The sequence below is a fragment of the Sminthopsis crassicaudata genome, chromosome 4 (assembly GCF_048593235.1).
Source record: "Sminthopsis crassicaudata isolate SCR6 chromosome 4, ASM4859323v1, whole genome shotgun sequence".
NCBI lineage: Eukaryota > Metazoa > Chordata > Mammalia > Dasyuromorphia > Dasyuridae > Sminthopsis > Sminthopsis crassicaudata.
Genome location: NC_133620.1, coordinates 417736503 through 417753212, shown reverse-complemented (window position 1 = coordinate 417753212; position 16710 = coordinate 417736503).

The window sequence follows — 16710 nt, the reverse complement described above, 5'->3', positions numbered from 1 at the left end:
GAGGAACCAACCCTCTATTATTTTAAAAAGCAACACAGACAGTTAAGAGATTTCTAAGAGCTTAAACTGCATTCTTATCTTGATCTGCAGCCCTAACAAGTGGGGATATGCCCATATCTAGACCCTCCTCACAAAAGAGCAGTGGTATATTAAATCTACTAGATACCAAGACCTCCTGGCTTCCCTGACTTTTAACACACCCTTTAAACCCAACCCCCGGAGAAATTAGCTTTCTTGGACCATAGACAAATAAATTTTTTCTCCCAGCACTTTCTCCTACTTCTCTTTGATAGTTAGATGGGCCATCAGCATTCTACAAGCAGCCCACAGAAGGGACCTGATGCATTTCCCCATTCCTGAATGTCACCATCTCCACCCTGGATGACACCCCACTTTTAATCTGCTCCCTAGATATGTTTTCCCTAGGCTTCAAACTTTGGATTCTCAACTGCCCTTCAGCTTGGAGAACATGGGACGATTGACTGGGACAAGTACCTCTTTGATACCCTGCTGCCATCCCCCACACCTCACACTTCACCTCCTGGCATGAACCCTCCAAATTTCTATGACCCTTGCCAGCTCAATGCAGTTAAGTGGAGATCATCACCCCTTTTCCCACATGAATTTCAAGATGACTGCTTGAGGGGGGAATGAAGAGGGGACCCCAGAACTCTGAAAATCCTTCAAGGAGAAATCTTCTTCAACTCTGTCTCAATAAGGGACACTGTCCCAAGTCTTTTTCCTTTAAATGAATTTAAGTTTTAACTGCTTGAGGGGAGAATGATGAGGAAACCCCAAAAGTCTGAAAAAAATCCTTAAAGGAGAAAACCTCCTTGGACTCTGCCTCAGGGAGGGGACTCCACCCTAAGCACAAACAGATTCATCTTTGTTATCTGCCTCAGCCTAAAACCCATTGAATTCAATTCAAATTCTAACAGCCAGGAGCCAACCTGGGACTTCACCCACAGCTCCTTTTAGCTAAATCTCTCATTATAAAAGAGCCAAGCTAGAGCCCTCTCTTTGCAGAGGTCCCAAACATGGCAGCCTTATGCCTGGCAAGCCCAGGATCTCTGCCCACTGGAACCCTGCTTCCTGTGCCCTTTTATCTCTACCTTCAACTTTACTAACTAGACTCTACTTCCAAACCTCATAATAAACCTTTTTTCTCAATCTAGGTTTTTGGGTCTGTATATTCTTATACAGGGGACTCTTGTGCCGCTACTAGACCTCATCTAACTCTGTATCTTGCGCCAAATCCAAAGGGTTTGCAGGGGAGCTCTATTTGACTCCCTGTACCTCAAACCTACCACTAGATCTCAATTAAACCTAAGTTCATTTAGGTACCCCAATTCTAAACCTCATCAAGATATGAGGCAATAATAGTGTGGATAGAAAGAACATATATTTTGTTTATTTTTGTTTTTTTGTATTTTCCTTTTTTGAAGGTGAGAGATATGTGGAATATTTGTAGCAACGAGTATACAGGGCAATTTAATATAAGTGAAAGAATAAGGAATGATAGAGGGGGAAATCTGCTGGAATAAATAGCATACAGTAGGATTGGTTGTGTATATAGAAGGATTTTATCTTGGCAAGGAGAATGGCTGTTTTATTGCATGAGAAAAAAGTAAAGAAGATGATGGTGTTAGAAAACATATGGGGAATTTGCAATAAGGAGATAGAGAGAAGATATATCTCTAAAGAAATGGCATTAATCCTTTATTAAAATATGAAGTCAGGTTGTCAACTAAGAGATTGGGTAGAAGAGGAACCATAGGATGTTTGAGATGGATGAAAAAGTTTGGATGGGTGGCTCTAGTGAGTGGAATAATAAATTAATTAGTAATGTATAAAAGGATTCACTCATAATAGTGAAGTCCCATTTGAGATCATGTAACTTATAGTTGGCCCAGTGAGCAAATTTGTATGGTGTTTTTCACATTTATTCAGCAGTACATGTATAAAAAGCAAACACAGTGGTGGGAGTTATCCAAAGATACTTGAGACTTGGAAGGCATTATTGGCAATATAATAAGGGAATACATTACTCAAAAGTAGAGGATAGTAGAGTTAAACTAGTTCACAAAAGAGTAAAATGGAGAAAGGAAGAAAGTGTGCCTTCTACAGCATTAATGATCTGGAAAAGTACTGATCAATTGAGGTATTAGAGGTAAAGACATGGATGAAGACAGCATTTGGTATTGTAATGCAGAAAGAAAGGTGGAATGTTAATAAATTGTGATCAGATAATGGTATTTCAGTGTTCATAAAAATGAAAATGGTGTGTTGTATGATTGTGTATGGCTGAAGTAAGGTGGGTCATTGGGAATGAGTTAGTTGAAATAAGCAGTTAGGATATTTGAAACACTATCAATATGTACACTGAGTGCTTTTGAATGAAGGCAAGATATAAGGATGAGAGAAAAATGTTGAATCAGGTACTTAAATCATTGGAAAAGGAAGAGGAAGAAATTCCACTAAAAATAATAACTATTAGGATTTTAACTAAATTGCCAATGTGGATTTCATGAAAGTAAAATTGGAAGTTATGACCATAGGAACATATTAGTTATGGTAGAGGTAGCACCTGGAAGTAGCAATGGGGAAGAAGTAGTCTCACTCCTCACCTTAATAAGTTGGGGGAATGAATCAAAGTGCTAAAAATGAAACATAGGAAAATGGCATCATTGGAGAGGGTCTCAGTAAAAGCCAAAATATGGAAAAGGAAATTTAAAATGAAAATGAATTTGTTGCCTATGGAACAGGTATTCCAGAGAATACAATGGAAGGACTAGGTAGGGGTGACATTGTTAAAATGAAATAAGGAATCAGTGAGGAGAATGGGGTTTGAATGATCACCTACAGACATTCAGAATCACTAGGGTTGAGAGAATATTATCTAATTTTAACTGTGGTTTACTTCATCTTTGATTATTTCCACTATATGCTTTTTTATAAATACTGCCAGTGTTAGTGGAGCTAATCATACAATTGTGCTTACTGCATATATTAGACTTTTTTTCCCCTGAGGCAATTGGGGTTAAGTGACTTGCCCAGGGTCACACAGCTAGAAAGTGTTAAATGTGTGAGGCCAGATTTGAACCCATTTCCTCCTGCCTCCTGACTTCATGGCTGGTGCTCTATCCACTGAACCACCTGGCTGCCTCCACAAGTTCTTATTTTTTAACTTTAACTGGCCTTTCACTGATGCAAGGAAATCCTTTTATTTTTCTCAATTACATTTACATTACATTCACCAGATTATTTAGAACCTTCTTTCCTTTCCTAAAATTTCCTGAACTCCACCACCTCATTTCTAAGCAGAATGTTATGTCTTTTTAAATAAAGAAAAAGAAATCATTATCACAATCTTCTACTCTCCCTTTATTTATATCATCTCCATTTTCTCCTTTAATTCCAGTATTTAATGAAGAAATTATTCTCCTCATCAAAATTATTTCCCCTTATTTTGACCTTGATTCCATGTATTTACATCTCTTCTGGTAGACTTTTTTTTTCCACAATCACTTCTGTCCTTTGATCCTCAATCTCTACCTCTCCTGTCATTTAGCTCTTTTCATTCTGTCCACAAATACATCAAGATCTCCATCATCCTTAAAAATAAATATTAAACAGAACCTTATTTTCCCCTACTATAATTCACTCTATCATCTTACATATTTTTTTTCCCTTTCTTTGTTAGGTATCTAGAAAAAAACAAAAACAAAACAAAACAAGACAAGACAAACAAACAAACAAACAAAAACTTTTTAATCTGTAGTCCATGTCTCCATTTCCTCTCTCATAAAACCATGAGACAAGGTAGAAATAGAAAACATCTACTGATCACCTCTGGGAAAAAATCCCAAAATTAAACTGCCAGGAAAATTATAACTGAAATCCAGAGCTTTCAAATCAAAGAAAAAATTCTGCAAGCAGCCAAAAAAAAACATACTGTGGAGCCACAGTCAGAATCACACATGACTTCACAGTCAGCATTGTAAAGAATTAGAGAACTTGAAACATGACATTCCAGAAGATAAATATTATGAATTCACAGCCAAGTATAAGGTATCCAGCAAAATAGATTACTTGCAGAAATATGTACTTTTAATAAAATATGGGAATTCCAAACAATTCTGGTGAAAAGACAAGTGCTTTATAGAAAATAGGAACAAAGTAATGTAGAGAAATATTTTTAAAAAGTTAAAATGGATGAGCAATGATAAGGGACCAAAGAAGGATAAGCTTCTTATATTTAAATATGGGAGACAATGTATATCCCATTAAAAGACAGCCATCATCAAAGTCCATAAAGGGAGCCCAATTTAATAAAGCCTGGGAATAGTCATGTTATACTTTGATGATATTAAAAAAAAAAGAGAGAAGGGAAATATGCTAAGTGAGTGAAGGAAGATTAGGGGAAAATATCTCACAATGAGGGTGAACAAGAAGACTTCTATACAAACGAAGAAGAGGTGAGAGAAGGTGGTTCATATTTGAACATGATTTGCATCTAAATTAATCAAAAAAGGAAAGATACACACACATGCACACACATACCTACATTTCAGGGGGCAGAGTCAAGATGGCAGAGAGGACACACATTTCTTTCTGACCTTATCCTACAACTCTCAGACTAATTAGCAAATCCAGCCTCTGAATTAGTTCTGGACTGGCAGAATCAATGAATATTGAAACTGCAACAATTACCAGCAGAAGATAATTTCAAAGATGGCCAGAAAAGGTCTGTTTCAACTGGGCACAGAGGGAGGCAGGCCAAGTGCAAGCAGTGTGAGCACAAATGCCAGAATAGACAGCACAGAATGGAGGTAGTGTGGATTCAGCCCAGTGGAGAATATAAGGAAAGGAATCTATGGCAGTGTTGGCTACTCTGCCCTGGTTGCAAGTCAGTAGACCAACAGAGAGGTTATAAAATACCCAACATAAACACAAAAAATAAATAGTGAATCCCAAAATGCCAGAATCTCATAGGATCTTGCTACACCCACCCAGCACTGGGAGTGAGTCAGCACTAACTCAGTATAGCGCTTGCCACCACTTGTAGAGTAAGTCACTGTTGCTCATAGAAGAAGCCTGGAAAACCTCCCCTGCCTAAAAAGTTGACCTTAACTTTTATTTTAAAAACGAGTAAAATAGCAAAAAGAGCTCTGACCATAAATAGTTTTTATGGTGAAAGAGAACAGATTTCAAACCCTGAGGAAACTAAAAGTAGATTGTCTTCAGATGAAGTTCCAAAAGGTCCTGGTCCCCATCACACAAGGCTCTCCTAGAAAAAAATTAAAAGGATCTAAAAGAAAAGTAGGAAAAAATGGGGAAAGGAAATGGAAACTTTGCAAGAGGATTTGGAAAAGACATATAATTTATTAAAAGATAGCTTTGATAAAATGGAAACACTAAACAACTCCCAGAAAACAGAATTTGTAAAACAGAAAAAGGAAATAACTCCTTAAAAACAGAATTTGTGAAATGGAAAAAAAAATCAATAGAACAAAAAAAATTCATTTAAAAACTCATTTAAAAAAAAAGATATAGAACAAGCTATTAATTAACTCCCTAAGAAAAATCCCCAGGATCAGATGTATTTATATGTGAATTCTACCAAACATTTAAAGAACAATTAACTCCAATATTATATAAAATAGGGAATGAAGAACTCCTACCAAATTCATTTTATGACACAGACATGGTACTGATGCCTAAACTAGCTTTAGGAAAAAAGCAGAGAAATAAAATTATAGACCAATCTCCCTAATGAAAATTGATGCAAAACTTTTAAATAAAATATTAGCAAAGAGATTACAAAAAATCATCCCCATGATAATACATCATGACCAAGTAGGATTTATATCAGGAGTGCAGGACTGGTTCAAAATTAGGAAAACTATTAGCATAATCAACTATATCAATAACCAAATTAACAAAAACCATATGATTATCTCAATAGATGCAGGAAAAGCATTTGATAAAATCCATCACGCATTCCTATTAATTTTTTCCTTAAAAATGTCAGTAGCGTCTATTTAAAACGATCAGCATATTTTGGGGATAAACTGGAACGATTCCCAATAAGATCAGAAATGAAACAAGGTTGCCCACTATCACCTTTATTATTCAATATTGTATTAGAAATAATAGTTTTTGGAAATAAGAGAAGAAAAAGAGATGGAAGGAATTAGAATTGGTAATATGTAGACTAAATTATCACTCTTTGCAGATTATATGATAGTATACTTAAAGAACCCTAGAGAATCAACTAAAAAACTATTAGAAGTAATCCATAACTTTAGCAAAAATTCAGGATACAAATTATAGAGAGCTGGAATGATTGCAGAGGACTTGAACTCCCTGAAAAGGCATACTTGAAGCTAAGACAGCAGAATACTTAAGGCTAAGTACCTATTCAATGTGAGATAATGGTTCTATAAAAATATACTTAGATGGTATGGTGATGGGGTGGCTCTCCTCAGCATTGGCACCTGCTGAATGTGTCATGCTGAGGTAATCATAGAGAAGGAATGGAAGGCTGAGAGAGAGAAACAGAGTCTCTCTGTCGCAGCTTACTCAGCAGGGAAGGCTTCAGGCTCCAGACTCCATAGTCCAAGACCCACCTTTAACAAGCCACATGGCAGCTTGCCTGCCTCCTTCATTTCTCCTTCAAAAGACCAAGGACTTTGATCCTGAGGCCCTCCAGAGAGCTAGCCCAGACATTAAACAAAAGAAATCCACATACATCATCAGCACTTTTATATATCACTAACAAAACCCAACAGCAAGAGATATAAAGAGAAATTCCATTTAAAATAATTGTCAATAGTATAAAATATTTGGGAATCTGCCAAGGGAAAATCAAGACCTATATGAGAACAACTACAAAACACTATCCATGCCAATAAAGTCAGATCTAAAGAATTGGAAAAATATCAAGTGCTCCTGGATAGGTCAAATGAATATAATAAAGATGACAATACAGAACTAGAAAAAATAACAACAAAATTCATCTGGAAGAACAAAAGGTCAAGAATTTCAAAGGAATTAATGAAGAGAAATGCAAATAAAGGTAGCCTAGCTGCTCCAGATCAAAAACTATATTCTAAAGCAGTAGTCATCAAAACCATTTGGTACTGGCTAAGAAATAGACGAGTTGATCAATGGAATAAGTTAGGTTCATAGAACAAAAAAGTCAATGACTATAGCAATATAGTATTTGACAAACCCAAAGATACCAGCTTTTGGGATAAGAATTCACTATTTGACAAAAACTGCTAGGAAAATTGCAAACAGGTATGGCAGAAAATAGGCATAGACCAAACACCATATACCAAGATAAGGTTGAAATGGGTTCATGATCTAAACATAAAGAATGATATTATAAACAAATTAGAAGAACATAGGGTACCTTACTTCTCAGATCTGTGGGGGAGGAAGGAATTTGTTACCAAAGAAGAACTAGAGATCATTATTGATCACAAAATAGATAATTTTGATTATATTAAGATAAAAAGTATTTGTACAAATAATACTAACACAGACAAGATTAGAAGGGAAGTAATAAACTGGGAAAACACTTTTACTTTCAAAGATTCTGATAAAGGTCTCTTTCTAAAATATGTAGAGAATTGTCTCAAATTTATAAGAAATCAAGCCATTCTCCAAAGGATATGAACAGACAATTTTCAGATGTAGAAACTGAAACTATTTATAGTCATATGAAAAGATGCTCCAAATCACTATTGATCAGAGAAAAGCAAATTAGGACCATTCTGAGATACCACCACATACCTCTCAGATTGGCTAAGATGACAGGAAAAGATAACGACAATTGTTAGAGGAGATGTGGGAAAACTGGGACACTGATACATTGTTTGTGGAAACTGTGAACAGATCCAACAATTCTGAAGAACAATTTGGAACTAAGCTCAAAATGTTATCAAACTGTGCATGCCCCTTGACCCAAAAGTGTTTCTATTGGGATTACATCCCAAAGAGATCTTAAAGGAAGAAAAGAGACCCACATTTGCAGCAATGTTTGTGGGAAGCCCTTTTTGTAGTGCAAATAACTGGAAACTGAATGAATGTCCATCAATTTGAGAGAGGCTGAATAAATTATGGTATATGTATGTAAGAAACGACCAGCAGGATGATTTCAAAGAGGCTTGGAGAGATTTACATGAACTGATGCTAATTGAAATGAGCATAACCAGGAGATCATTATACACTGCAACAAGACTATACAATGATCAACTCTGATTGATGTGGCTCTCTTCAACAATGAGATGATTCAAACCAATTCCACTTGTTTAGTGATAAAGAGAGCTATCTATACCCAAAGAGATGACTGTGGGAGCTGAGTGTGGACCACAACATTGCATCCTCCCTTTTTCTATTGTTGTTTGCTTGCATTTTGTTTTCTTTCCCAGTTTTTTTCCCCTTTTTGATCCAATTTTTTTTGTGCATCAAGATAACTGTATACATATCTATACATATATGGGATTTTACATATATTTTAACATATTGAACATATATTGAACAACCTGCCATCCAGAAGAGGGTGTGGGGGAAAGAGGGGATAATTTGGAATCCAAGGCTTTGGAAGATCAATGTTGAAAAATTATCTGTGCATATGTTTTGTAAATAAAAAGCTTTAAGAAAAAATGAAAAAAGAAAACTATATTTCACTCAAGAAGGAAATAGGGAAATGGGGAGATAGGGATGAAGATTACGAAAGAATAGATTTCGAGAAGGATTAATTATAAACAAAATAAACTCTTTGGTAGCTAGGCGGTATATTAGTTAGAGTGATGGGACTGGAAAAAACTGAATTTAACCCCAACCTCAGACACTAATTGTGTGGCCCTAGGAAAACCTCTTAATCCTATTTGCTTCAGTTCCTCATCTGTAAAATGAGCTGGAGAAGGCAATGACAATCCAATCCAGTATCTTTTCCAAGAAAAACCCAAATGGGATACATTAAGATGGACACAACTGAAAAATGACACAACATTACCATCAAAAACAAAAATTGAATTCTCATCAGTATAATGAAAAATCAGAATTTTAAAATGATTCATAAGGAAGAATTATGAATATATTAATGAAAAGATGAAGAATTAGGGAATTTTGTTTTCCAAATTTCCTTTCATTGATTAGATTTATAATAAGTTTTTTTTTTTATGTCCTCAATTGCTCTTGGGGAACAGGACAGTTGGAGAATGTAAATAAAGATTTTGACTAATGAATACAAATAAAGCATTAGAAATAATTAATAAAGAAAATCTGAGAAGTTGACAAAATTCTCCAAAATATTTTTTACTTGTAGTAACTTGATATATTGTGATTTCAAGTCAAAGTTGTATAAATGGGAATTAAGGAAAATGGAAAATTTTTTCGAAATGTGATCATCTGGACAGAAACAACTACACCCAGAGAAGGAACATTGGGAAGTGAATGTAAATTGTTAGTATTACTGTCTATCTACCCAGGTTACTTATACCTTCAGAATCTAATACTTAAGGTGCAACAAGAAAATTGGATTTACACACACATATATTGTATCTAGGTTACATGTGTACCACATGTAAAATGTATGGGATTGCCTATCATCTAGGGGAGGGAGTGGAGGGAGGGAGGGGAAAATTTGGAAAAATTTAACCCTAACCCTAACCCTAACCCTAACCCTAACCCTTATATAAAAAAATTACTCATGCATATATACTGTCAAACAAATTTATAATTATAAAATTAAAAAAAATTTTAAATTAAAAAAATAAAATAATAAAATTAAAAAAAAAAACAAAAAACCAAAATGTGATCATCTCATAGTAGACAGAAGTAAAGTGCTCTTGAGGAGAAAAAGGGTGAAAGGAAACAGATGGAAAAATGAAATGGAGAGAAAAACACAATGAATAATCATATCTATGAATGATAATTGCATGAATTGTCCCATAAAATAGAAGTAGATAGCAGAGAGGAACAAACACTAGAATACTACAATGTGTTATTTACAGGAAACATACTTGAGACAGAGAGATATAAGTTTAGGGGCTGGATAAAAATCTGTTATTCAGCTGAAGCTGAAGTACAATTTTTAAAATAGGGTAGAAATCCTGTTGTCAGACAAAGTAAAAGCAAAAATATATCTAATTTTAAAAAATAAAGAAGGAAACTACATTTTGCTAAAAATGGGAATGCTACATCTTACTAAAAAAAGTGAAATAATATCAATAAAAATGAATATGCATCAAATGGTATACCATTCAAATTCTTAAGAGAGATGTTAAATAAGTTATGAATTCATGATCAAAAAAAAAAAGAAAAAAGCAGTAGAAAATGCAAAGTAGATCATTTTGATTATATTAACATAAAAAGCTTTTTTTTTTTACAAACAAAATCTATGCATCCAAGATTAGAAGGAAAGCAGAAAGCTGAGAAACAAACTTTAGAGCAAGAATCTGTAATAAAGGCCTCATTTCCTAAATATATAGAGAACTGAATTACATTTAAAGAATAAAAGCCATTCTCCAGTTGATAAATGGTCCATGGTTATGAACCAGAAGTTTTCAGATGAAGAAATTAAAGCTATCTATAGTCATATGAAGAAGTGTTTTAAATTATTTTGAATAGAGAACTATAAATTAAAACAATTCTAAGCTACTACCTAATAGCTGTCAGATTGGCAAATGTAACAAAAATAGGAAAATGATAAACATTGGAGAGGATATGAGAAAATCCAGACATCCACTGACTGTTGGTGGAGTTGGAAACTGGAGCAACCATTCTGGAGAGCCATTTGAAACTACCCCAAAGATCAAGGAATGCCATTACTAGACCTGTATCCCAAAGAGATCATAAAAAGAGGGAAAAGTACCTACCTGTGCAAAAATATTTATAGTAGCCCTTTTCATGGTAGAAAAAATATTGAAAAATTGAGGGGATGTCAATCAGCTGGGGAAGGGCTGAACAAGCTCATATATGAATGTAACAGAATACTCATGTGCAATAAGAAATGAACAATTAGATTTTAGATCTGGAAAAGCATATTTGAACTGATGCAAAGTGAAATGACCAGAACTAGGAAAATATTGTACATAGTATTAGTAACATTGTGTGATGATCAACAATAGATGACTCAACTTTTCTCAATGATACAGTGACCTAAGACAAGTACAACTCATGATGGAAAATACTGTTGATATTTAGATAAAGAAATGGATTTTTGAATGCAGACTAAGGCACACTTTTTTCACTTATTTTATTCCTTTTTCTATATTATTTTCTTTTTGATGTTTTATTTTCTTTCACAACTGTGACTAATATGAAAACACATTTTACATGATAGCACACATATTACCTATGTAAAATTTCCCATCATTCTTAGAAGAAGGGAAAGAAGAGAGAGGAGAAAAAAAATGAAACAAAGTTTTGTAAAAGTGAATGCTAAAAATTGTCTTGACATGTAATAAGGTAAAATAAAAATGTTAAAATATGATTATCTAAATAAATAAAACAAGTTAGTATCATGTAAAATGTTAAGGATCCTCATGCCTACATATCATGAATATTTTCTTCAATAGGACACTTGGAGTTCATTGGATATGATCTAAGAATAGTACACAGTAATATACAGAAAGATATTATTTACCCACTTTTTTCTCTCTCATGAACTGCTCTTATAAATTTTCTTAATGGCAACAGATTTTATTAATTTGATGCCATGTAGTGTTCTGAAGACTGATGTAAATTTCATAGAATTTAATATCATCAGAAATATGTCAGACTTTAGCATTGATAGGGTATTATTCTTCTCCCTGCACTTTGCATTGAATATACTCTATTTCTTTATATCAAACCTTTGATGCATGTCTTCCTGTTTTATGCTTTACTTACTATTGATACTCAGGATTCTTGAGCAAAGTAATAATTTTGCCAAATTGTTGTTGAATCTTTTAAGGAAATTTTTTAATGATATTAACATTCACGGGATATATCTAGTTTGAGGGAAACTGTCTTTTGCTCTAGCAAGTCAAATTCTATCTTGTAACCAATCAACAGTGACACTTTAACATCTCTCAATTTCTCAATGAATCATGTGGCAATGAAGATAGTTTCATACAAAATTAAATTTAAAAGACATTCTTTTTCTTTGCTAGACACTGAAGATGAGGAATAAGCTAGGGTTAGTATGCAAAAGAAGGAAAAAAGCATAAACTCAACTGCAATGCTTTTCCTGATCCTGAATTGAATTCTCCTACAAAAAGTCTAATATTTTAGTGGTTTTATTAATAAAGCCACAGACCAATATAACTATATGCAAATTAAAATTGCATGTGAACCAAAATAAAACTGACAGATACATAAGCAGGATAAAACATACTGACAATAATTAATTGTTTAGCAAAAGTGATATAAAAAGAATCGCATGTGAATGGAAAGGAAGTAGTCTGAATATGTTTGAAAAGTGAATTATAACAAATAAATAGACTTTCAGGTAGTTCTTAATTTGTATTCACAAGATATTAATATGGCAAAAGAAAAGTCTCTAGAACACTTGGTAAATCCTCTACAGAAAATTTATGGACCAGAATTAAGAAAAATAAAGATGCAGAAGTGTAAGAATACAGGAAAAGCTTGTGATGTTCCAAAGTAGAAGCATTACCCTCATAAATGTGGCCATGTAACTAATGAAATATCCATATATGAGGAAGATCCAAGATGGTGGAGTAAAAGCAGGAACTTGCCCAACTTCTCCCCCAAATTGTTCCGAATTCCTTTAAATAATGACTCTAGATAAATTAGAGAGCATCAGAACACTCCAAAAATGGGATAAAACATTTTCCAAGGATAATTTAAAAGATCAATAGGAAAGGTCTGTGACATGATGTGGGAGTCCAGCATGTAGCCTGGGACCCAGGACCCAGCCTAGGCCCATACCCAACCTCTGAATCAGAGTCAGTACTGGTGGCTTCCAGACCTCTCAGCCCAGAGACTTCAAACAGAAGCTGGAAGGGCAGCAGAAAAGGTCTGTGGAATCAGTTTAGGAACCCAGTGCACAATTCAGTGCAGTCCCAGCTCTAGCCTGACCCCAGCATCACCTTTGAAACAGCAGCAGTGCTGGAAGTTTCTGGACCTCTAAGCCCAGGAACACCAGGGAGGACTCAAAAGGTAAGTATAGAGGATCTGGAGCAATGAGGTTGAAGTCTGGTGTGAAGTCTGAGTACAATTCTGATTAGTGGAACCCCAACCCCTGTCAATATACTATATCTTACACTACAGTGGGTTGGGGACACACCTAAAAGCAGAAAAGGCAGAAAAAAAGTGCTTTTGTGATCAGATTCCTAGGAGGATTTCTGAAAATAGCTGTACAATATCCCTAAAAGTTTTGGACCATGCACCCTTCAACCTGGAAATAGAACCTTACTTTAACAAAAAGTTAAAAGCAGAGTAATAAGGGAAATGAGCAGAAAACAAACAAAGTTTCTTACCATTGGAAGTTATTATGATAACAAAGATGATCAAAATATACACTCAAAAGATGATAATAAAGTCAAAGTTCCTATATCCAAAGCCTTCAAGAAAAATAAGAATTGGGCTTGGACCATGGAAGAGCTCAAACGGGACTTTGAAAATCAAGTAAGAAAGATAGAGGAAAAATTAGGGAAAGAATTGAGAGAGATACAAAAGGAAGTACAAAAAGTTAATGAGGAGAAGAATGCCTTAAAATGCAAAACTGGCTAATTGGGAAAGGAGGTACAAAACTTCCCTGAGGAAAATAGTTGTGAGAAATCAAGATACAATAAAACAAAACCAAAAAAAAAAAATGAAAAACTAGAGAAAATGTGAAATAGATCATTGGAAAAATAATTGAGGCAGAAAAGATAATTTTAAAAGTTATTGGTCTACCTGAAAGTCATGATCAAAAAAGTAGACTGGACATCATCTTTCAAGAAATTCTCAAGGAAAACAGTCCTGATATTCTAGAGCTAAAGAGTAAAATAGAAATTGAAAAAAAATTCACTGATCACCTCATGAAAAAGATCCCAAAATAAAAACTCTCAGGAATATTATAGCCTAATTCTAGAACTTCTAGGTAAGCAAGAAAATAGCAAGCATCTAGAAAGAAACAATTCAAGTATAGTGGAGCCATAGTCAGAATAACACAAGATTTAGCAGCTTCTATATTAAAGGACCAGAGAGCTTGAAATATGATATTTTGGAGAGCAATGGAGCTAGGATTATAACCAAGAATCATCTAACCAGCAAAACTGAGTATAATCCTTCAGAGAAGAATATTCAATGAAACCCAGGATTTTCAAGCATTTGTGATGAGAAGACCAGAGCTGAATGGAAAATTTGATTTTCAAATACAGGACTCTGGAGAAACATAAAGGGATAATCAGGACAGTGAAATCATAAGGGATTTCATAAAGTTTATCTCTTTACATTCTGTATGAGAGGATAATACCTGTAGCTCATTAGAACTTTCTCATTATTATGGCAGTTGAAGTATATATCAATGGAGGGTGTGGGTGTGAATTGAATATGAAGGGATGATTTTTTTAATGATGTAATTAAGGAATGAGAGAGCAGTGTACTGAGAGAAAGAAAAAAGGGAAAAGTGGAATGTTGCAAATTATCTGCTATAAAAGATAGGCAAGATAAAGCTTTCACAATGGAGAGGAGGAGGGATAGGAGAGGGAGAATGAGTGAACCTTACTCTTATCAGAATTAGCTCAAATAGGAAATACTATACATTCTCAATAGAGGTATAGAAATCCATCTTACTCTGCAGGATGTGATATGAGAATGGGATATGGGAAAGGGAATGGATGATAAAAGAGAAGGTAGATTGAGGGAGGGAATGGTCAGTAGCAAAACATTTTTGAGGAGGCACAGGATGAAATGAGAGAAAGAATAAATGGGGAAAATACAATTTGCAATGTAATTGTAAAAAAAAAAATTCAAAGTTTCTCTGATGGAATATTATTGCTCTCTAGGAGATGATGAGCAGGATGCTCTCAGGGGAAAACAAACGTGGAAAGTCCTCCATGAACAAAGTAAAATACACTGTATACAAAATAATAGCAACATTCTGGGATGACCAGCTGTAAATAACTTTATTATTCTCAATAGTACAATCATCCACAACTACCCTAAAGGATTCATGATGAAAATTCCTATCCATACCCAAAGAAGTTACTGATTAAGGCTAAATACAGATTGAAGTATTCTCAATTTTTTTCTTTCTCTCTATTTTTGACTTAATTTTTCTTGAAATTTTTTATTTTCATTATGGTGGAATATTTATGTTTTCTTTCATAACTTGACTTTTATGGAAATATTTTACATAACTTCATATGTAGTTTCTTGTGGGTGGGGATAAGGGAGATAATCTAGAACTCAAAAATCTCAAAAAACATGTAAAAAATTGTTTTGAATATAATTGAGGGGAAAACAAAATAAATAAATTATTTATTTAATAAAAAAAGAGAGATCCATGTATGTCATTCAGTAGATAGAACAATGTCTTCTCCTAAAGACTGGTATATGGATTATAGATTTCTAAGTCTATAAAGGGCACTATTCAGCCCACAGTATAAACACATTCATAGGTATTTGTTCTTGAACTTTACTGTCTAGGGAAAATTAAACTAATATTAAAGTGACAGCAAAGAGGATGCTCCAGGCAAATTCTATTTTTGGTGGTCATGAATTTTGGGTTAGCTTAGCTCATTTTTCTGAAATATTAAATTATTTTTTGATGTGTCATTCAATTTAATTGGTTTGACCAACTGTTTAAGTTTTAGTTATGATAAATATTTTGTAAACATGCTAAGATCATATTTTCATTTACTTAGTAACTGCCATATATTACTTGCTATTTCTAAGTGGTATCACCTTTTCTGATCAGATTTTTTTCCTAGTAATATTTGGTAAGATGTGTGTATGGATTGCTATCAATAATGAATAGTCTTCCAATTCCATGAGAAAAGAAGGTAAAAGAAATAGCAGCAATAAATTTGCCTCTTACATTGCTCCAGATGTTTATATACTCAGGCAAGTGTGAGGCCAGAAGAGGTTTATTGTTTGTTTTTCTTAGTGGAAGAATCATTCTGATTGATAAAAGAACATCTGTTGAACTTGAAGTTCTGACAATTGAAGAAACTAGGTGTTTGAAATCTAGATGGTTCTCATTTAAATTTCCTTTGCTGACTTATATGAGAACACATTCTCTATTCCAGTAACCAGGTGTCAAAGTGGAGACCACAATAGTTAATTAATTAAAAATAATTTATGAAGAAAGAAGTCTCCTACTTTTTCATGCATACCATATGCATTTACGTAGCTATTTAAAATTTTTTGGGACTGTGAATTTAACTTTCTCTATCCTGTGCAATATTTCTATCCTATGCATTAATTGCAGACTTTTATTTGAGATAAATGAAGCACATTTAACAATACACAGAATCCCAAAGAAAATAGTAGAAAAGCAAAAATGAAAGCTGAATGTATTCATTCAATTGTTTATTTTAAACAACCTTATGATGATTAACTTTATATCAAAGATATTAATTTTACATCAAAATTAACTATTTTAAGACAAAGTTGAGGAAAATAAAATAAAATGAAATGAGAAGTATAAGCTTTTAATGTGTTCTTGAAAAATACCCCAAAGGAATATCAAATTTGCTG